Here is a 22,971-nt window from a genome sequence, read left to right on the forward strand (position 1 = left end):
GGTCGCCTTGCCCCCCGCAGAAAACTTCCCGCGGGAAGGAGGAAAGTTGGTTTATTTAAGAATTTTGTTATTTTCCGCTTTATATCGTGCCTTTGGTGAAGGGGGACGGAAGGCGACAGCGGCTGGCGAGCGCGCCGTGGCAGAGCGGCGCCGGGACCTGCCCGGACCCCGCGGGTCCCCCCCCGCCGGGAGCGGGACCCCAGGTGCCGTCTCCTATCTGGGGTCGCGGGCCTTCGTCTTCCCAGCTTTTCGTTTTCGGACGTGTCAGGGACACCGCGGCCGAGCAAGGGCATCCACCACCGCCCCGACAGCTCCGCGCCGGCTCGCCCGAGTTGTCCGGAGCGCGGGGGCCACTGCCCAGCCCGGGCCATCCCTGCCTGCGGCGCTGCTGCCCGGTCCTGCCTTGTCCCGGTGTTCGGGCGGCCGAGGGGCTCCGGGTGGAGCCGCTGGCTGGGCACGGGTGTCCGCAGGGACGCAGGCTGCGGAGCGCCGTGCAGGGGTGCATGGGTCACCTCGGATCCACACTCCCGGGTATACCTAATGCGACTTCAGTTTTACCGTTTCCCTCATCCTAGGGATGGAGCTGTACCGGGGGCAGCAGATGCTGGCTCCCAGGGAAGTCCCACGTAGATCGCTTCTGATTCACACAAAGGTGGGATTGGGCTGTGGAAACTTCATGCGGTGTTAGCTGTGTGCACAGACCCATCGTGAATGTTTTGCACAGCTTGGCAAAATGTGTCAAGCATGGCAAAAATAAAAAAAAAAAATCATTTTGGTCTGTCTGTCTGTCTCACTTTTTCCCCTTTCTGCCTGAGAAATGACGTGGAAATTGCACTTGTAGTGTCTTTTTGGAGGGATCTGACAGCTGAGCAGAGGAGCGAGGCTAGTGAGAGGGAGTGGTACCTCTTAGTAGGCCAACAGCTGCAGCTGGCAGACTGGCCGTACTCCTCAGCAGGCGAGTCTTCCCAGCCGTACCTGTTATTGTCTACTGCCAGCTCTCAAGTATCCTCGCTACAGGCATATATCTGTAGGTGATAAGGGAATTGCAGTCTAGTAAAAAGAGAAAGGATGTGTTCAGATTGACTCTTTCCCTGTTTGTGGCTACCGTAGTTGCCATATGTGTATGTGGCACTTAGAGATGTAGTTTAGTGGTGGACTTGGCAGTGCTGCACTAGTGGTTGGACTCAGTCTTAGAGGTCTTTTCCAACCTAAATCATGCTATGAGAAATGATTTTTCCTTAAAGTTGCTGGAAAGTTTTTCGTCAAATCGTAGAGGCTTGGTGCACTGATAGAATTAGGAGTCAGTAGATCTGCTGCTCTGTGGTGAAGCCAAGTCCTGTTTGGTGTTTTTGTATCAGCTGCCTGCTCTTCCAGAGTTGGTATAATTTGCTTGATGAATGTGTTCTTGTATGGTGCCCATCTGTGTTAATACCTGCCAACTTCTTGGAAAAAATAGCATAATTTTTTTCTTTCCTGATGTGTCTGCCCCATGCTTACTGGTTTCACGAGGAGTACTCGGTCCTTAGCAGACCTGGAGAAGGCTTTACTTCTGGTCTTCACGACATCATGCAGAATTATGGGTTGTAACATAGCTTCACCAGTTTAGTAGAAGTGTGATATTTTAATTGGTGGAGTTCCACAGATAATAGACATATTCAGAAAATTTGGCCAAGACTTTTTATTTCCCTTTGTTTCAGATGAATTATACTGCTGGAACACAAACTCAGCATGCAGTAGGTGAGAGATTAGGCTAAATATTCTTCTGTGAATTTTTGAATGTAGAAAAATCACCTTTTAAGAATTCTCAATATGCTCTATAGTTAACTGTTGGAGATTATGGCTTTATATTCATTGTACTGTGAGGCTATAAATAGGCTGAGATTTTAGTACAGTTCAAAGGATTTCGCATAAACTCCAAGGAGAGAATGCGATGCTGTGAAATCACCGGGAGGATAATGCGCACCCGTTTTCTGTGTGACACATATTTAGGTTGTTAGTGTAAATGGAGTAGATCTGGAAATAAATAGATCACAAATAGATCACAACCTTTATTGTGTCTTTTTGATCATAACTGATTTGGATTTTTTTTTTTTTTTTTTTTTTTTTTTTTTTTTTTTTTTTTTTTGGCTGTTTCCATAGTGGAAACTGCTGGGAAGCTCTCAAGCCCTACTGTAGTCCCGCACAGAGTGTCCCTGTTTGGGTTACACATGGTTTGTACGGCTTGGAGAGCTGCTCTCCCAATATCTGTTATGCCAATGTATGTGTTACCATCCTGGTAGTGCAAATGGTAGATGAATGTAGAGTTCCTGAAGGATCAGGAGAGAGGGAGGTGGTAGAGCTGTCAGTGTGGTGTACATCCGGTAGCAGATCATTTTTGGGAATTAAGTCTTTATTGTAAGATAATAACCCTTCTTGTGTGTCAGAATTCAGTGGAGCCAGACCCTGGGCAGAGTGTATGTCAGGACTGGAGGTACTAAGAGCTTTCAAAATCTCGGTTAATGTCCTTTTTGTTGTTGGAGGGCGTTTAAAATTCTAGCTGGTCTCCACTGAAGCATGTCTTCGGATGGCTGCAGGAGGGAGCTCTCTCTCATCTCTGGCTTGCCAATATGTTGTTGGTAGCTTACTATATTCTCTAGCAGAGGCACTTTGTCATCAGAATTAGATAGAAAATTCCCACCCAAACCTTTGGGAGAGAAAATAAGGTTTTCAGATAAGCCCTCACCAAGAAGTGTCAGCTCCTTACTGTCAGTTTCCTGAGCCCCAGAGCTCTCTTGGTGAATTTCAGAAGGCTGCTTACAAAGCTTTCTCATCAGTTTTAGGTGTGAGAAAGTGAAGGTGAAAGATGCTAAAGGCCACCAGTGATGAGTCCAACCCCCTCTGGGTTAAGATAAATGTTTATCTGTTAGATGGAGATTTTCCATTTTAGGAGACCTGAATATGGAACTCTTGTTAGAAGTGTGAGACACAAATTTCTGCTGATGGCTTTTTTTTTCCTTTGGGTTAAAAAATAAGAAAATTACATAGTTAACAGAAGCCTTTTTTAAAAACAGACAAGAAAGAACCCAAACAACACAAACACACTCTATGCCTAAAGCTGGGAAGATGAGCTTAGTTTTGTCTTTACAAAAGAGTATAATGTCTGCCCCTTGTGCTGTATCCCAAATACCAGCACATTTATATTGGAAGGAAATCAGGTGGTTTTTACTGTTTTTTCCCTTTTTTGGCTGTGTACCCATTCTTTGTTGGGAAGCCAGCTGTACACGTGCTGTTTGGTTATTGCACCTTTGCATTGTCTGAGTTTTGTCAGAGATTGCCTATGAGCTGGGAGCCCACCCTCCCAAATTAGGTTTCCCAACCAGTTGTTGGTGAGGGAAGGTGAATGGTGCTGCTCTCCATTGCTCATGACCACTGTAAAGAAAACTTTGGAGATGATCCTGGCTGTTCTGGCTTATCTGGGGCTATGTTTGTTCCTGAGGGAAGAAATGGTAGTGGGGACTTTGGTGTGTTTTCCTGTCTCCTGTCTAGCCTTTTCTGAAAAAACATGCTGCAGTGTTTGCTATAGCTGGAGATACGGCAAACTACAGCTGATTTTCCCTGTCTCTTTTGCTTGAAATATTTTTCCCCTTCACTCTCATGCCATGTGCTATCTAGATAACTGAGTGCAAGCTGATTATTGCTCCATGCTCCTAGAACTGCTGTCTGCGTGAAATAGGTCAGTGTTGGGGTTTTAGATGACAGCCCATCATAGTTTTATCTGCTGTTTTTCCTGTGAAATCAGTTTGCTCACTAGTCTTTAGCCTGCCTACACTTTCACAGATGTGTTTGCTTTGTTCTGTAGGCTTCCCAGTTGCAGCGAGCGGGGGTACTGTGAGTCACCCAGTGCAGGCAGGAGCTGCTCTGCCGGGCTGGGGGTCACACTGGCGGTGTGCTAGGATCCCTCAAGATGTAAAATTCCTCACAAAGGCAGAATAATTAATGCTATCTTTATCTTACCTCGGACAGGTTTATGAAACTAACTTATTCTAAAGCTGATTCCCTTCCCACCCACATTTTTTTGCTCCATTTTTCATGTCCTGCTTTAGACTTGTACTGTTCTCCTGTGAATGCTAACAAAGGTTAGATCTCACAGGTCAGACTTGCCTCCTGTCCATGATCATCTCAGTTACATATGCAGCACTCTGACTGATAGCTGATGTCTGCCTTTGCTCAAATATCAGAGCAACTCAGACTGCATGAGATTTTTTCCGTATGTCTGAAGACAAGCTCACCATTGGTTTTGATGGAAGATTCTGTTTGAAAATCAATGCAGCAGTCTCCCATCTTGCAGTTGATCCTTGCTTTCTCCCTTGTTTACAAAGGAGAATTAGATCTGCAAGGCAGTTTGGTGTGTGGCATTCCTTTGATGGACCCTGTATACTGATTTTAAATTATTCTGTTTGGGATATGGAGAAATGGAGTTCATTTGACAGCCACAAGAAACTGGCCCTCATTTTGCATGCAAGGAAATCCATCCCCCAGAAACCCCGCCGTGTGCTGGATCTACTTGCTGGTGTCCCTATAAGCTTTTCATAGATTTCCATGGGACTGTCACCAGTGTGAGCAAACTTACTCTGGTCACTCTTCTCAAAGGGACTGGTAGTCTGGAATGGCTTTAAGTTGAGAGTGTAACTGCTTTTTGTATCTTGTGAAAATCCTCCTGGTTAGTGAATATTAATCTTATTAGAAGAGCAACTTTTTCTGTTGCAGTACAAGTGAGTGTAGCTTTTTGCAACAAGTGCTTGTTGAATTTAAAAATCTGTCTCTGAATGTGTTCAAGCAAAAATTACCTGGGTAATTAATGTCGCAGTCATGTCTTATTACATTTTAACTGATCAGGATACTTATTACTCCACAATTACCTTTTCTACCGTGTAGGTTTTAATAAGCTTTTTTTTTTTTTTTACTGTGTATCAATATTGGGAAAGTATGTGCTAACTTTCAGAGCACTGACACTCTATTCACAGATGTAAAAGTGTCATGACTTAGCTAAAGTAACTTTTCCAAAGATAAAGTCAGTGTGCATGGAAACTTTGTTTTGAACTTAGCAAAATAGCATATAGAGCTGAAGTGCCCAGGGCTTTTTATGAACAAATTTATGTAATTGATCAGGTGCAACTAGTATCTCAATTTTATTTCATATTCAGAAATATGACCATGTTTCTGGAATCTGAAATTGTTTCCATTATGTTTCATAAGTGACAAGTAGTTTATCTTGTGCCATACCATGTAATTAACTCTAAAAGTGGTTCAGACAATTGGAAGAAATTAGATTCATGTTACTTTTTCCAAAGCCAGCACTACTGTGTTTTGTTTGACTCTGTTGCCAGATGTACTATATCAAATCCTGCCTGACAAAGCTGCTGCAGTCGTCCTTGTGTGAATGTCATTCCAGCAGTTTTTTTCCTCTCAAGCCTTTTGGGCTGATGCATATGTATTATGTATCAACTCTAAGTTGATCCTGAGGGAGCTAAGGACTGGGATGGGGGACACAATGATTTGAATCTGATGGTTTTTCTTTCTGATTGTTTGTGCCATCCAAAGCAAACGTTTGAGTCCTGTATGTGACTTGTCTAAGTGTCAACATACATAAAGTGAAGCATAGATGCATGGATGAAGGGCCCAGTTGAAATCAATGAAAGGAGAAGGAGTTTTGCCCTCCACATTAAAGGAATGAAATTAAGTTCAGGAATGATGTGCTTGTGTAGACCTGGTGTGTCCAGGATAAAGATGAAGAGGTGTCTGTGGTGGGTTTCTTAGATTCAGCAGCCACCTACTATCTCATAAGGATAACATTTCAAAGCATGTTTGTGTTTTTTTGAATGTTTCTATTCCCTGTGTAGCCCATTCATGCAGGATCTTTGTGGACGAGATATTTGTCCTTACAGTCACAATTCCAACTGGGTTCAGTTAATTCCTCATTATTTGTGTTTCAGTATCCAGGTTATAGATAGCATCCTTTTGTTATGGGCAGAATGCTTGCATGTGACAGAGTGGTGTTTCTGGCACAAGCCTTGTGCTCTTGACTAGAAGATGAGACCACCAGAGACTGCTGCGAACCAGTGAAAGAATTAAGTTCCTAATTATCTCTGGTTAATGCCTCCAGACACAGGGATTTTCTTGGATTTCAATTTTGTGAATGTAATCAGCAGAGGATGCAGTGTGTTCCCCCTTTCATGTAATTGTTTGGCCCCTGAAACTAAGGTTTCATGGACAAATCAAAATTTTTCCCACATATACATTTGGACTCTGGGTCACTTCACTTGTGTAACGTTGTCATCCCTCACTTTTCGTTTAATGCTGATCAATGAATGTGGTTTGTTTTCTTGCCCTCTCCACATGCTCCTTCACAAGGAGTTAGCTGTTGGGGAAATTGTCTGGAGTAGATCCATTCCCTTCTGTGAAACTGAAATTGTAGGTTTCCACATGAATGGCCCGTCTTAGATTTCAGCTCCCTCCCCACTGTCCTCTTGGGCTGTCACACCACCTGTAGCATCACTAGGAATTACACCTAATGGAAAGCAACCTGTACACAGGTAATGAGCACTTATCTGTAAGGAATAAGGGAATGGAGGGTGCTGACTATCCTGTGGCAGTGTGTGTCCTCTGCTCTGCCCTTTCTGTGATGTCCAGTTCAATCCCTGCAGGCTGGTGGGGAGCCCCTCAGACAGAACATGGGAACTGCAGTTGTGTCTGTGGGAGCTGGTGTGTTTTACTGGTTCCACTCTAGGAACTTGGAGATTGAAAAGCTCTGTGGCAGCAAGCCTCAGAGAGCCAGGGTGGATGACAGGACTAATTTCTGTGATATGCTAACAGGACTTTGGATAACAACATGGTATAAGTAGGTGCAGCACAAGCATTTGTTAATTTGCAGCAAGGAAGTTTTGTGTCCATGTGTGTCAAGAGAGGCTTCCTGTATAAAGAAATTTTGCTGTCTTATGCATTTAATATTTAAATATCAATTTTTAAAAAAAATTATGTTAAAATAGTAATGCTTTTTTTGGTTGCTTTTTACACTGTGCCCAGTGTTGGCGATGGAAGCAGATGACAGCTTTCCTTTTGGCCATATTAATTTTACACATTAGAGATGAGGTCCTGAATGAGGCATTAACATTAGGTTACAAGCGTCAGAAGGGGATGCTATTTAAAATAAATAAAATTAGATGGCTGCCAGTGGAACATTTGAAGGCAAATGTTCATTAGAACACAGTGACTGACATCGAGGCTAGATTTGGAAACTTAGTATTTCATGTCTTTTCCCCTGACAAATTTGAATCTGTGGATTAAAAAGCTGAGTATGAGCACTTATAAAATGCTGACTGGAAAAAAAAGAGGGCTATGCACACAAATGTGTGTGAATGTGCACATGCACTCCCCCATCTTCCCACCCCCTACAAAATCTGTAGTTGGTGGCCCAGGTAATCCAAATGCATTGACTTCTGAAGTGCAAACCCTTTTCTCCTAAAAAGGCTGCTGTAAGAAGTATGAAGTTCTTTGATATTAAAAGAAATCCCAGAAGTGCCAAGGGCCCCACATAGGTGCCTTTGTTATTTTACTAATTGAAATGAGCAGTAAGTGTGGTTTCTCATTTCTGTTATTGTTCCTCAATTTACACATTTGGAAACACCCAGGTTGAGAGAGGAATGATTTTATGAATTCTGTCTAGGCTGTAGAAGAGCAAGGATTTTTATAATTTATCAGTGTATCAGTTTAAACAGTAAGAGTACCTCTTCAAGGTAGCCTTCATCTTGTTTGTGCCAGGCTGTAGACACTGAAGGATGACTTTGCTCCGTTACTATCAATCACCACTGCGATGGCTTCACACTCCTATGAAAAAATGTAAAAGAAGGTGCTGGGGGAAATGGAAAATACAAACAATGCAATCGAGCAGAATTTCTCACAGCACTGTGATTCTGGGGATTTGGGAGATGGTAACTCTATCCAGCAAATGTCATGGAGGTAGGTGGACTGCACTGTGCAAAAACAGGTGCGAAATGCTCACATCCTGTAAACGTTGTCTGCTCTTCGTTTGGCAGCGAGAGGTAGCCTTGGTTTCAAGGATGTGAGTAAAGTGATCGATGTGTGGTTTTGCAGGATCAGGCCCCCCCTCGTCTCTCTTCTCCCGGAGGTGAAAGAGCAGCATCTCATCCTCAGCCATGCTTAATCTGCAAAGGAACTGCTGCTGCTGCTTTGAGCATTGTCTCAGGCTAAAAGATGCCCTCCTTAGTCATCTTAATATCGAAAGATTGTGTCTTTTTATCTTATTTGGCTGAGTGGTAGGAGACTATAGATTTTAATTGCAGAGTCCACATATAAAATCCACAAGGAATAAAAGGCTTTGTTGGGTTTCAATCCCCTTCTCGAACACACTGTACTCTGTAAAAAGCAGAGAACTGTGGGATTCTTTTTTTCCCCCCACTTTTATTCGTTTTTAAGACATGGACATTCAAGACAAATTTTGTAGATGGTAAAAAGGTGGCCTTCAGGACCCTTGAAGTAATGCCTTCTGAATTCATGCCATAAATGACATAGTAGCCAGAGATTTTCATGCTTTTTTGACTGATAAATGTTTGCATAAAGGAATCAAAAACTTTAAAATGGATAGCTTGTAGGGATTTTTGAATTAGGGAAGGTAGACATATAATTAATAAGGTGACTGTAATTGGATCTCACAGATGATCTTAACTGTAATACCTTGTCTTAAAACAAAGAGCTTTAGGTAGTTAAAATCCTTTTAAAGACTATTTGCATTATAGGGCTTTAAAGCTGATTGGTATGCAGGCAGAACAAAAATGTCTGTATTATCTGAAGTGACCTGACACGGAATAGCACATTCTGCACCCACGCTGGTGGGTACCAGGAGCCGAATATGTCCTTCTAGTAATCTGTATTTTTACAGCCTATGTTGGAAGTGGGAGCAGGGAATTTATAGTAACTGAGGAGGAGGGCATTAACACTTTTTAAACACTTGGTGATTAATCAAATGTGTCAGTTGGGGTCATAAATACAAAACTGATAAAGCCTGTCTTGATTATGTATTTTGGTCTTGATTAACTTCTAGAATACATTTGAGTTTCCAGATGGTGATAAGCATTTTATCTTTAGAATTAAGCACGTGTATGTGTGCACATAATTATGAAGTTGAAGTAATTGCTAATCAAGTGGGGCAATACACCAGAGAATGATGGACTGCAAGGGTGACTGTGGACACCTGCACTCAGCCTCCCAGGCATTGCTGCGTCCCACTCCCTGGTTTCATTAATTGTTACAGGATCAGTCAGCTGGACGTTGTGCAGAATTCCTGCCACCATGGCACTGGCAATCCTGTGGGCTGTGCCAGATGATCTCTGCCTCTCCACATTCCTTCTCTTCACGAGTCTTGCTTGTCCTTTGTGGCAAGGTTAGGGAAGCTCAGGTAGGGTGAACATGGCTCCCTGCTAGGCTGTTGGGTTTGGGGTTTTGTTTTGGGCAAGCCATAAGATTTTACTACTTTTTTCATTAAAGGAGTACACTGAGTGGTTTGAATTTTCTGATGGGTGGACGGCACGAGGTCTGCGTGATGGACTGGATGAGACAGTGGTTGCTTTTCAGTTGATTTCAGTGAGTACTGGGTCAGGTCTACCGTGCTGGAGCAGAAGATTTTGGATTACACAAAAGGCACACGTTCCCCTTGGAGGTAGAAATATAGGATTGCAGGCTTGCGTGAAGCCCTGGACTGTTTCTGCCCTGTAAATCTGGGTCAGTTCCATTGACTAGGTTAGATCAATTCTGGATCAAAGGTGCTGTAACAAAGAGCAGAATTAGTCCCTCTGTGTTTTCCTACAGAGCAATATACAGTAGAACAACAGCACTGCTTGTCCTTATTATTATCCAACACCACTTATTTGTCCTTCTACAGTCAAGTGAATGGAAATTTTTTTTTCCTGTAGAGATACATGCTTGAAGTATTGAGAGGGGTGCTGCCTATTTTCAATAGTTTCAGTAGAAATTACATTGACAGACAAGCTATATGTAACTATCAGCATGCAGATCATCAATAGGATCGAAGCGTTCTTGTCCTGCTGTAGAGCTGCTCTGTCTCATGCAGAAAAGGCTATTAATATTTCTGGTGCAACAGCAAAAATGTAATTGCATTAAAGAAAAAAATGAGAAAAAGTTGGGCCTTCTGGAGCTATTAACTATTTTGAGATAAAACTCTTATGAGATACTAAATTAGCTGAAATAGATGATATAAGACAGACGTGGTTTAATTAAAATTGTCTTGATATTTGGCTGTCTTGAGCTAGCTTGTGATTTTTGGTGTTTTGTTTATTTTTTTTCCCCTTTTCTCTTTCCTCCCACCCAGAACTCATCAGTGTTTCTGGTGAGTCTTTCTCTGTTCTGTTCCTGTTTCCTGAGCACTTTTTCTTAAAATCTTCCAGAGTAGAGAAAGGAGAATTTTTGCAGACGATGCCAGGAGAGTTTGCAAAACAAAAATATACACGGGGCTATTGTGTCTGAATGATTAGTAATGCATGAAGTCCATACATCAGTATAATGTCAGTGACTTACAACTTCATCCATCTCCAGAATGCTACAGCCAGTGTGGTAACACATTACTGTGAGAACTCTTTGTGCAGCTAGAAATGCGTCTCATTCCCCTCAGTGTGCTTGGGCACCAAGGGAAACAGGCCATAATTCTTGTATGTCCAAACTAGCTGGGTTTTTTCCCACTGCCAGTCTTTACAGAGGCTTTTCCCCCCTTCATTTTAGGGGTTTTTTTTGTACTCTTCAGACCTTTTTGCTTGTTTCTGCATTCATTGGGATGTGACCAAGAGATTTATTTCATGCTCCCTTTCCAGCTGTGAGGGGATCTCTTGTCATCAGCTTGTACCTCAGCCACTCTTACCTTGCCAGAATGGTTTATGCCTGGTGTAATTTTTCAGCATTTTGGGAGCCTGGAATCACACTGTCACGTCATGTGTGTTGTATATTGGTTAATGGTGAGTCTGTGCTTTCCTGCTGTCTGTTGCAGTTGAAAGCTTTCACTGGGAGCAAGTTAGGAGCAGTGTTTCTGGAAATCTTTGGGAATTTGGGTCCAAATCTTCTTCTGGGGCAGTAATACTTCATTTAATCAGAAGGCTTAAAAATGGTCCACAAAGTATGTCCATACATTCTTTTTCACTCTACAGCTAGGGAAACTGGGTTGTGCCCCAGGGCATCTGAGTTTTGATGCTAGGTTACAGATGTGCTCTGGTTGTACTACAGAGCACAGGCATAAATGGTTCTTGTTTCTAATTCTTCATTGTTTTGTCTTTATGTTTGGGTTTCTAAAGTGTAAATCTTCCCTGTGTATGCCCTAACAAATGTTGAGTGGCCTTGCTTTTCTTGATCAGACGTTGAAGGCATACTTGAAGGGAAAACATCAAAGGTCCTCACTAGCTCTTGGGAAGTTATTCTGCTTGGTGGCTTCTCATGCTTCAGCATTGCATGCCCAGCTTGGAGGCAGGTTGCAGAAACAGAGCTTGGAAGCGAGCAGCAAAATGCTCCCCTTCCCAAGCTGAGTACAGGGAAGTTCGCTATGGAGGAAACATCATCTTTAGTGCTTCCACCACTTGGGATGGAGACATTGTCCAGGAGCACAGTGTTGCTTAGTGGAACTAGACAGTGTTGTGCTTGGACAGCTTTTGCCAGTGAAAGTTTTACTGGATCAGTATAGGTAGGAAAAAAGGCCCGCCTCTTCCCTTTTCATTTTCTTTTACCTCTGTGTCCAGGTCTGGTAGAGGTTTTGCCAGCAAATCTAAGTTTACTAAAACAAGGATGAGAAAAAAAGAGCACATACAATGAAATCATATCCTTTCTATGGTCTTGCTCTGTCAGCAAAGCTTTTACATGTTGACTAAGGCTGATGTGCATGAGGCATCCTGGGTTTTTATTCATGCACCCATGTTTATTAAAATATTGCCTCTCTGTAAAGTACATTGTCCCTGCACTTTGCTCATTCTTCTCTTACTGCAGTTTTAAAGTCAAAGTTGGGAAGGTATGATCAGTTATCTCTGTGAGGGGCTGCATCTGCTGGCTGATGCTCTCTCAGATCCTTCCCTTTTATTAGACCTCCATGCTTTCTGTGGTGGCTGTGGGACATTGCTGTTCATTCCTTGAAAAAGAAAACCTTGGTACAGCATTTCATGCATGTGTTTGCTCAGAGCCGCCTCAGATTTAAATCTAGCATCTTTTTCAGTTCTTGTGAAGGACTGGGGCATTGGAAAAAATGCTTCATGCAGTGCAAGGTGGAGAAATGGAAGCTACTTCACATATTTGAAAGGGTATTTTTACCTCAGTCTTGGAAACAAAAAATTTCCCATCTATCTTGCTGAATGTGTGTGACTGTTTCCCACAAGTGCACAGGACTAAGAGCTGCAGTGAGGCATTTCGAAGAGATGGACTTCTTGTCTTAACTGAAAGGCATCTAGGAATGCTTTTCTTCCTGCCTTTTTTCTCCCCTGCTGACCTGTAAGTTTCTGTGTCCCCCTCATAGTCAAACAAGCATAGTAAAAATATATATCTGTGTCTGAAGTTCTGGTGTTTATTTGCTTCTTGCTCATCTGTCAGATTAATTTTGCATTGAATTATGAAAAATGTTGCTCTGTCACAAGTGTGACTGGTAGTAGATTGCTTGCGCACTACATCTGTTCAAATGTTCAGGAAAGGGACTACTTTAAAATTTCAGTTCTAGCCTAAAAATACATGTGGAGTCTTTTTTTCATGTTTAACTTCCTTGCTGGAAATAGCAGGGTTCTGTCATGTTTGTAGGCACTTTTAAGCACACCGTAGTTATGTAGCAAACTGAAAAAATGTGCACCCATCTTCCTCAAGTGAGGGCATGTGGCAATGGTGCTATGGCCACATCAAATCCTGCATACATGGAAATTACAGGAGCTGGGTTTTGAGCAGACACCCAGTGTTTACATGCTTAATTTATGTAATAGCCCTTTCAGTTCCCATCTGTTCCTGTGCCCTTTGGCAAATGGGTTTGCAGTTTTCTAACACACGAAAATGTTGTCAAGTTCAGGGAATAAGACTCGGATTTTATTTAATTGCTTCTTTCTTTGTTATAAGTTGGTCCTTAGGGAGAAGAGGTTGACCCCAGGAAGCAGGGAAGCTTTGTCTTCCCAGTCTGCCAATAATCTCTGAGTACAACTCAAGGTTGAGAGGTCAAAGTTGCAAGTTGAGCACTTATGCCCCAAATGCATCTCACTGTCTCATATGCAAGTGAGGCAGCTGCAAGGGGGTTGTGCTGGAAATGAAGCTGATCTGAGAACCCCATATTTGTGTTTCTGCACTCATGGCTGAAGTGTGACTGGTACTTCTTGTGAAGGGTGTTGATCCAGAACAGAGAGTGCAAAGATGAGTTCCTATTTGAGTGGACCATAGCAATTGGCTGTCAGGAAAGAGGGGTCGGTTCCTGCCTTGCTTTTATCTGTTCTTGCTCTTCTGCAGTGCCAGGGCACACTCCATCTCTGTGGCTCAGCTGGAGCAGTGGGTCCTGTGGCAGACACAGTGCAAACCAGAACTTGAGGGCAGGAGTCTGATGGGCCTGACATGCAGTGGCAACAGTGATGTGTGTAATAGAGCTTCTCTGAACCTGTGCAGTTCAGCATAGGTAGGGGGTATCACCAGCACAACGGAAAAGCAAATTACTGCTGAAAACAATTGCTGGCTACCAAAACTGATAATTCTGACAGATTTATTCAAAGTCAAGTGTGAGCTTGTCTATGACCCCAATTACCACCTCACTTCAGTGGTTGCTTTGAAATGGGTTTGTGTCAGATATAGGCTTCATGGGAGCTCCAAGGTATGGGTGGAGAGAACACTCCTCTTCTCTTTGCTGCTGGAGTAAGGATATGTACACCTGTGTCTGCAGCATGGTAAGCCAAGCACAGGTTGTCCCTAGCTTTCCACTTGTGTCCTTCACTGTGTATCTTGAAATGCCTTACACCAACACCGTGAGCTTGTGCTTGGGAAGTTGGTCATGTGGCATCCTTCCTGGAACAGGCAGTGTCCTGCTTTGTAGGGCACTGGGCTGAGCTGCCTCTGTGTGTGCTCTCATGACATCTGTGTTGGGATGAGCTGTGGGTCATCTGCTATGCTTGGAGACCAGGTTGCAGTAAACTGACCAAATCAGTAAAACTAACCTCCTTCCTAGCATATACCCATAACTTCAGGAAGTGGTTGGAGGACCTGGGAGTTCAACCTAGTAAGCTCTGGGCTTACTACTGAATGATCATGTCTTTGGACAATGTCAGTGGAACAAGGCCAAGCAAGCTGGCAAGGAAGAGATGGTCCTGGTGACAGGTGCAACTCTAGGGAGGTTGGTCAGGGCAGTTGAGATCTCTTGGTGCTCTCAGGGTCCTGGGAGTAGGCTTGCTAGCTCATTTTTATGATCTACTAACCAACTTCTTCAGAAGTTCTTCTGGCAGCCCTCACAGATGGCCTTGTGCTGCAGAGGAGCCCAGAGACAAGTGGTATGCAGTGAGAAGAATTTGCTGTGCCAGTTGTTCCATCACCATGGTTGTAAGGGTTTCATGTTTTGTGTAATGGGTTACAGTAAACCTTGACTCTTAGAGTTTCCCAGTTTTGGATGCTAAATGAGAGGATACTTTCAGGGCAGAAAGGAAAGGCATTACCTAGGAGAAACAATCCCTCCTAGGGGAATCTATTTCATCAGGAATATTTATTCAAAGGAAAACCAGTTATTTTCTGCTAAATGGATACACATAGCCTGGCACGTGTGCACAGAGGGCAGGAATGCGTTCCAAGTGTGTGATCCCTGGCAGAGTTAGCTGGTGACATGCAAGAACACTGAAGGTCATGGCTTTGTTGCTTCCTCTTCTTCTGCCTGCTAGCCCTTTTGTCTCGCTCTGGTGGTGCTGGCATGCAAACTACACCATGCTACTCCATGCTGGGCCATTCCTTACAGTTCATGTTGGTGTGCCTCTCGAGCTGGAACTGGTGGTGAAGCAGGTAAAACCTGATCAAAGCACATGTCTAATTGAATTTTTAGATCTTGCTTTAAAAATGTGGGATTTTCAAATACTCCCATTAGTGGGCATTAGTACTGAGGAGAAATATGTCACCAGGTAGGGTTTTTTGAGTCAGAATTTCAGTGTAATTAAAAAGAGATTACTGAACTTAATATCATTAAAAGAAATGCTTTCATGAAATAAAGAACACCACTGGAACCTCTGGGTGCACGTAGGAAGTGTGCTGAGCCACTGCCTGCAGCTTGGTGTTAAGGCAAGAGAAGCATTTTTTGTAAGTATGGAAAAAGGGAGCAGCTGCACACTGGGGCTTCTTGCTCTTTGCTCTGCAGAAGGTTCGTTTGGAGGGAGAGAATTGTACTTCTGAAGGAGTGAGCAGAAGAAACATATGTGGGTTCAACTAAGAAGTGTCAACCTAACTAGCAACGGATTCTGCAGTTTGTATTGGAATAATCAACTGATAAGTAAAATTTTAATTATTAATGTACATTTTTATCCTTTTGCCATGCATCCTAGTTAATTGCAAATGAATATTCTTTTGCAGTGTTGCAGTGCTTTTCATTCTGACAGTCACCACCTTAGGGCCGGGTTATCAGTGCTAACACGTACTTCAAATTAAATTGGGAGGTAACAGTGAGAGCAGCTTATCTTCAGTAGTAAGGACAAGTTCCCCTAATTCTCAATCATGTGTCACTCAATTCAATTATGACAGGAATATATTAATCTTGTGAGCAATTTAGTATGCCCCTTTCTACAGCTAAGGGTTGCATTTTATGAAGCATTATTGATTAATATTGTTAGGGTTTGTGTTTTACCAGAAGTTATTCTTAGCTGTAATTTCTGTCTTGTACTTGACTGCTTTTCCTTTTCCTGAAATGTTATTCAGGGGCAATACCTCTGAAGGAGGAAGATATTTCCTCCTGTGCACAGGACTGGGAAGGACAAGTAATTAGTTGACAGGATGGCCAAGAATTTTTAGAAGCTGTAGGAGAGTTAGGACTTTTCTAGCAAGACTGACAGTGAATTTGTTTGGTATTTTTATTTTGGTCTTCCCAGCGTTGCTGTAGAATTGCAATGGCATAAGGAGTTGTGATGCTTGGCTTTGCCAGGGACTGTTACAGTGCTGGAAGTAAGTGCAGGCTACGGGGGTTGCCAGATCTCCTTGAAGGGAGGCAAGCAGAGAAAACAGATACATCACTGATGTGAAAAACAAATGAATCTTGTTTTATCTTCATATATTGTCAGCAAAAAAAAAAAATTCCTGATTTATGTTAGTCTGAAAGAGACAGATTTCATGGTATCAAAGAGCTCAGTCTTGAGCTTGGACTTGTAGTGAAGCCAAACTGTAAATGGAAAGTTTGTCAAGTGATCTGGCTGTAAAAATTTAGATTTGAGGAAGGAGAATTTAAATTTATGTCAATTTATACCATGTTAATCTCTGCAAAGGAGATCTTAATTGCAAGACTGACAATTTGAGTCATGTTTGAAATTGATTTAGAGATTGGTCCTTGATAACTTTGGATCTGTTTCCAAAGGTGGCTTGTGAGTTGGGATTGAGGATTAAAGCCTAAATGTCATTTTGTTTCAAGCTTGAGTGTCAGACTGAGGCATCATGTTTTAAAGTGGGGTTTTGTTGCATACTGTAACTTGAAGCGAAAAATTCACCATTGTACTGAAAATCTTCAGTCTTCGAGGCTTAAAAGACTTATTGAAGATGAAGATAAAACTGTGTACTTGTAAGCATTATAAGAAGAGACCTCAGTAAAAATAAAAAAGTGCAAGTGGCACAGAGAATTCTGGCAAAAGAGAATCATTGCTATGGAGTTAAAAGATGGATGTTTGAAGGCAATGGCTTTACCTGTGTTTGAAGTTGTAGCATTTGTGAGTAGGGATGTGCTGCCCTCCCTCAGGGAGGGAGGCTGGGCAGGGTTTGGTAGCCTTCAGAGGACAGCAGCTTTGGTGGGAGATAGTCACTTGTAGCTGCTGCTGCATCGTTATGTAGAACTAATGTGTTTATGGCTAACAGAGTGATGAAAAGCCAATCCAGAGAATGTTTTCAGAAACGTGCCTACAGACATGCCTGTAGCTGCAAGTTGCACCTTTAAATCACCCTTACAGACACAGCTTTCAAAATCAAGTCATTGGCATAGCTGAAGTGCAGGAAACATTCATCCCATAGAATCATCTTCCTGCCTTTCCTCACCTGTGTGAGGTACTACAGTGTGACAGCTGGGAGGTGAGGATGAACAGCATGGGACTGCCAGGAGGTCACAGGTGGAGAGCGTAGAGAAATGCTGTGAAAAGAATCGAGGCTAAAACAATTGTATGCACATTTGAAGGGGGAGTCTGTTCATTTGCTTGAGCCCTTTCTGTATTTCTTACATTAGTTTTCTGTATGTCACCTGATGTGTGTCACCTGCACACAGTTGTCTTTGCCCTGGTCAGTCTGCTCCCACCCCACTGCTGTGGCATCTCTGGCACGTGCCTGTTTGATCAGGCGGTTCATCAGAATCATGTTTTTTGGAGGGGTGTGTGTGCAAGTGTGTGTCCCAGGTAGTTTTTAGGGAGTGTGATGCCTTGGGCCAGGAGGTCAGTGTGGTATGAGAGCTGCTGGGGAGGTGCAGGTGCCAACAGGCAGCGAGGTTGGGGTAGGTGACACCGTGCCCAGTCGCAGCCAAATGAACCTCTCGGTGAGCTGACAGGGTGGCTCTACCTTGGCTCCATCAGAGCTGGATGAGTTTCAGCAAGAAGCAGATTTACTGTCGTCTCTAATAAGTTTCTTCCTTCTATTTTCCCTTTCCAGTAAGTCAGTCTGGAGTGGACTGTAACAGAGCCAGTTAAAGATTGGTACAGGGGAAGAGGCATGTCTGTTTAGAAATTGCAAAGAGTGCAACATTTGGCAATAACGGCTGTGTCTTTTTTGGCAGGATCCAAAGAGCTCAGAAAGCGTTTTCTCTTCATTAGTGGTCTAAATTTTATGATCGCTCCTGTGTTTTGGAAGCATTCTCGGCAAGGATGAAATGATGGAATTCATAAATCCAAGATTTCCTATTTTTTTTACGAAGAACTTTTGAAGCTTTGAATGTGGACTGGGTGCTGAAAATGTTCTGTTGTAGGTCACCTCTACATCTCCCTCGGGCACAGAGAGCACTGAAAGCCAAGCGGATCTGTGTCAGTCTAAGCTGCTTTAGGGTCTGCTGTCAAGCGAAGGCTTCCTGGGAATGCTCTGTGATGTGGACACAAATGAGATGAGAAAGGTTTTTTCTTTTATTTTTATTTAACTTTTTTATTTCAAGCTCAGTGTAAGCTCTCTGACCTCCAACATGCTCCTAACAACATAGTTTTCGGTGATTCTAGGAAACCTTTATTTTGTTTCAGACTGTCTCTGGTGGCTTTGAACAAGCCCCAGAGTCTTAATTAAACATTTTTGATCAGGCATGACTTCACAGCAAGTCAAATCCTTTGGCTGTGGTGTTTTGTTTTATTTAATCACTGGACTATTTCCCTGTATAGAACACTGCAGCACTCCCATCTGACTTCCTTTGTTAGTGTTCCATTAAAAATTATTTTAACTGACCTTTTTCTGTCTTTAGTCAACTTTTCAGTGACCTATTCCTTCCTTTCCCTTTTCCAATCTCCTGCTGCAAAATTTTCAAAGAAGTTGAAACTTAAGGAAGATGAAACTGTGAGTTCTGTCTGCTTTACCCAATTGAGATGAAATTGTGTCCCTCAGATGGCTCCCAGTGAAGCAGAGAAAATAAACTGCGAGTCCCCATTTTTCAGAAAGGAGCCCATGGCACTGAGCTGTGGGGATTGGTGTCCCCTCTGCCTTGTGAAGCTGTTCTGCTTGGCCAAGGGAGTCAGCCAAAATGACTTTATATCCTGGTGGTTATGCCCTCTCCTTCCAGCACCTTTAACTGCTGTCCTTAATGAACAGTTTGTTTCTTGCTTTCATAGCTACTTTGTGTTAGAGAAATTCAGAAAAATGAGAGAAGAAAAAAACTTAAAAGCTCTTTGTGTGTGTGTAAAATTGTGAAAAACTATTTAAGAAGAAACTAAAAGAAAAGTTTCTCATGATTTTGTCACCGAGCTACAACAATTTTTTTTATAGCATGGTTTTATAGGATCACTATCAGCTGGCTGACCTACAGCATCTGAAATTGCCAGTTCTCCACGGGAAAGTTCAAAGTGCCTGGCAGCTCAGTTCTGAGCTCTGCCTTCTGCTTTCCCACTTAGTGTCATTAGCCTAATTTGATAACACTTTTCAGATTCCATAGTTGAGATACTGAGATTGAAACTTGACCCATCTTCTGAGAATTCCAAGAATTTAATATGTAAAATATTTACAAAATGCTAATGAATTCTTAGACTGCTCATGTGTATGATTTATTTATGTCAAAATCTGCCCTTCTGGGGTGACAACCAGTCTTCCTCTCCAGGGACTGCTGTTTACTTATCTAGTTATATATACATATATATTAAAGATCACCTACTGAGTCATCCTGGTCCATGCTGAGCACTTCTCACTTATTTGCATCCTTTGCTTCTAAGTTGTGCTGCCTGGTATGGCTGTGGTTGTATTAGGATCTCTACAGAGGAGGAAATCTGTGAGCACAGTGAGACCTAATTTGAATTCAATATCTGAAGAAAGCATGCAAACCTGAATTTGGAAGTTCTCTGTAAGACAACCACCTAAGTGCAAGATGCCTCCTGTATGTTTTGTTGCAGATGGGAAAGAAGTTGTGCATGCACTAGTAGAGTAGCATTTGTTCTGGTGTCTGAACGTTCTCAGCACTATCTGATGATAGGCCCAGGAGGCTGTAAAAATAGTGGTTTAAAGTGCTGAATACTCCCAGGATTACTGGGTGAGGGCCTCATGCTGGAGACATTTGCCTGTATCAATACATTTTACACTTCTATGCAGTGCCACCATGTATATTTGGTTGAGTTTGTTGCTAAGGAACTTGGAACCTTTTCTAATTTGATGTGAAATAAATGGTACTGGGTGATGTTGAGATGAAGAACTAGAATGCAGTCCATGTTAATTTTATCAGTGAATTTTTATATATATCTAATATAAGGGAACAACACCAAAATAGATTTGGCATGTGCTTTATGTTGGCTGAGGGCATGCAGGGTTTTAATCTAATTTGTGACAATGGGTATGAAGCATCAGTTGGCAACTGAGGGTGTTCCCTTTATAAACATGCTTTTCCAACATGCTGTGCTTTTCCTGCTGCATCTCATGCTTTATGCAATGAAGTTTAGGAGGTCATTTGAATACTGGTTAGTGCTAATGGGCTGCAAGCTTAATTCATGTTGTCCTTGTTATATTTGGGAATTTTCACTTCTGTTCTTTCTCCACCTCTGTTCTTGGGTATGTGATCACAGTGATAAATTTTAAGTCATCCTTTTTATCCCTTAAGGTTCTATTATGTGATTTTTTTTAAAAAAAAATTTGGATGTAATTTGGCAATATCTGCGCTCGATTGACGAATGTATCAACACAGTGTGGGATCTACAGCCTGTAATGTCTCCTATCACAGGAAAAAGCTACGTGGTAAAAAGCCTGTTCACCACAGAACCTTTGGAGACTTGTGGTGAAAAGCACAACCTGTGGCTGTGTGAGCTGAGCAAATTAAGTGGCTGAGATAAAGTTGTGTAGGTGAAGAGCAAGGTGAGTTCACAGGTGTGTCAGCCAGGTATGCACCCTGAAAGCACTGAATGGTTAAAAAAAAACCCCAAAGTCAACCCTGCTCGTGGTAGGCTTTGCAGTCTATAATAAAGCACATGGCAGATGTCATCAGGGTTTGCTGTAGAACACCAGAAGGGCAGTGAAACACCAGTAATAATTAACATCTTCAAGGCTGAATTTCAGTGTGAAGCATACACCATTAAAATGAATGAATGCTTGAGGGAATGCCCTGTTTGTCAAGCAAAGGTTCATTCTTTCAGATCTGCTGTATATCTCTTGGTAAATAGATGTCAGATGTGTAGGTGAATCAGTGCCCTGATAGTAGTATGTGAAAGGGGTTTAAATACTGATCTTAAAAAATAATTAATTGAGCAGTATTTGAATAAAGACCAAAATTTAGTGAAGCATAACAAAAGAGGTGACTTTTTTCCCCTCCCCTTAGTTAATTATTAATTACTTCCCTAACAGTTTCCAACTCATCTATTCCATTGGATGGCAGGAAACAAAGAAGGAATTTGAGTTGCATACCTGCAAGTTGCTGGTGTATTGAGTGGGGTGGGAGGTCACCTGGCTTTGTGTCCAGTTTTCAGTTAGTGGCAGGGAATTGTTTGCAGAAATCAAGTACTTAGCCATAGCTCAAACCAAGTGGGTTCTTCACTTTATTCAAAACTTGCATGTATTGTTTGCACTGAGAGAGGTGCCTCCTTTCAGAGTAGAGTCCCAAAATACCCCACCTCATGTACTGACATTATAACATTTTGGACTTTGCACAGTTTAGAGGGGAGAATTTTTTCCAAAGCTTGGCATCTGGCTGCAACAGGAGCATTCTGCACCAACTTTCTTAGGTCAAAAGCACTCAGTAAAGCAGCTGTACTAGGACTCCCCTGTGGGCCCCCAAGCTTAGATCATCACAAGAATGATGACAGCTGCCTCTGTAATATCCTTGTTTGAAATGCACAGAGCTTCTTGCTATAAAGTGATCAGGTCTTTCCTTCAGCGTTAGCTGTAGGTGCTCCACTCTGGTGAGAGGAGACTGCTGCTTGCAAACATACTGACAAGAATGACACAAGATGAGGGAGACTTGATTAGTTTTAAAAAGGATGGACAAATACATGTCCTTCAGGTATGAATAAATTAGAACTACCAGAAGAGTTTTTACAAAGAAGGAAGAAAAATAAAATAAATGAGTGCTAAACTTTTAAATATTTTATAAAAAATGTTTCAGAATATGGCTACCTCCAGTAGTAAGAAATATCCTGAACATGACTCACTAGAATAACTAACCTGAGTCGTGCCTTAAAGGAAAAAAGCACCCAAGCCCTGGGGCAGTCATAATTGCTTTATTCCACCTGGGAAATATATGGGTTTTACTTGAAAGAGAACACTGAATTTTGGATCTCTATTGTTTTGTTTCACAGTCTGTGTGCTTGAAGAGAAAACACTGTTATATACTTTAGTTCCAGATTCCAAAGGCTGATTGAAACCACATCTTAGATCTGTATGCCACAAAATACATAATACACAAATAAGTGATAACTGCACCTGTTCTTGGGTCTTTCCCATGATGGTCTGGGGTTTTTGTTTTGTTCTGGGTTGGTTTGGGGTTTTTTTGAGGAATTTACCCATTTTGTTAATTCCAAGTCTAAAATACAACAAGATGATGCCACAAGTCAATGGTGATGTTGCTAATGGCTTTCTTAGGCCAAATCACAGATCCTTTCGTGGATCTTGCTGACTGTAAGGCACAATATGGGCACAGACTAAAGCACATCCTGAAAATGTGGAAAAATATAAAAAATCTTGTTCAGGTTCTGACAGCAGGTTTTCACTCTAAATCTTTCCTGTGATGACAAACCACTGCCATTCCCTAGTAAATCAGTTAAATGAACATTTGGCTGCATCTGGAGCTAAAGCCAGTTCAAGCTACTGGATATGGTTGAGCATTCCAATGCTATGTTGAGTCCTGTCTTGCAGCCTGGTCCAGTTAAAGTTGATCCCAAATCTTCTTGTCCAGCAGCCTGATCCAAGGGCTATTGCTGTGATAACAGTGCATTGTTCTTCCCACTAGGATGTGCCCATGAGACATTAGCTGCTGTGTAAAAGCAAAAGCATTATTCTGTTAAAATTCATTGTGGAGCTGAACAAGGTAAACTGTAACGCTAACCACTTTTCTTCAGAAGTGGGGAAAGTCTAAGAAGTTCAGTAGTTTTGTTGAATCTA

General features: G+C 42.2%; 1 protein-coding gene across 2 annotated transcripts in view; it reads left to right on the forward strand.

Annotated features, from left to right (window-relative positions):
* CHST11 (carbohydrate sulfotransferase 11) overlaps positions 1-22,971 on the forward strand; it is a 180,982-nt gene that overhangs the window by 25,061 nt on the left and 132,950 nt on the right. The window lies entirely within an intron of this gene.

Source organism: Corvus moneduloides, chromosome 4 (genome assembly GCF_009650955.1).
Source record: "Corvus moneduloides isolate bCorMon1 chromosome 4, bCorMon1.pri, whole genome shotgun sequence".
Taxonomy (NCBI): Eukaryota; Metazoa; Chordata; class Aves; order Passeriformes; family Corvidae; genus Corvus; species Corvus moneduloides.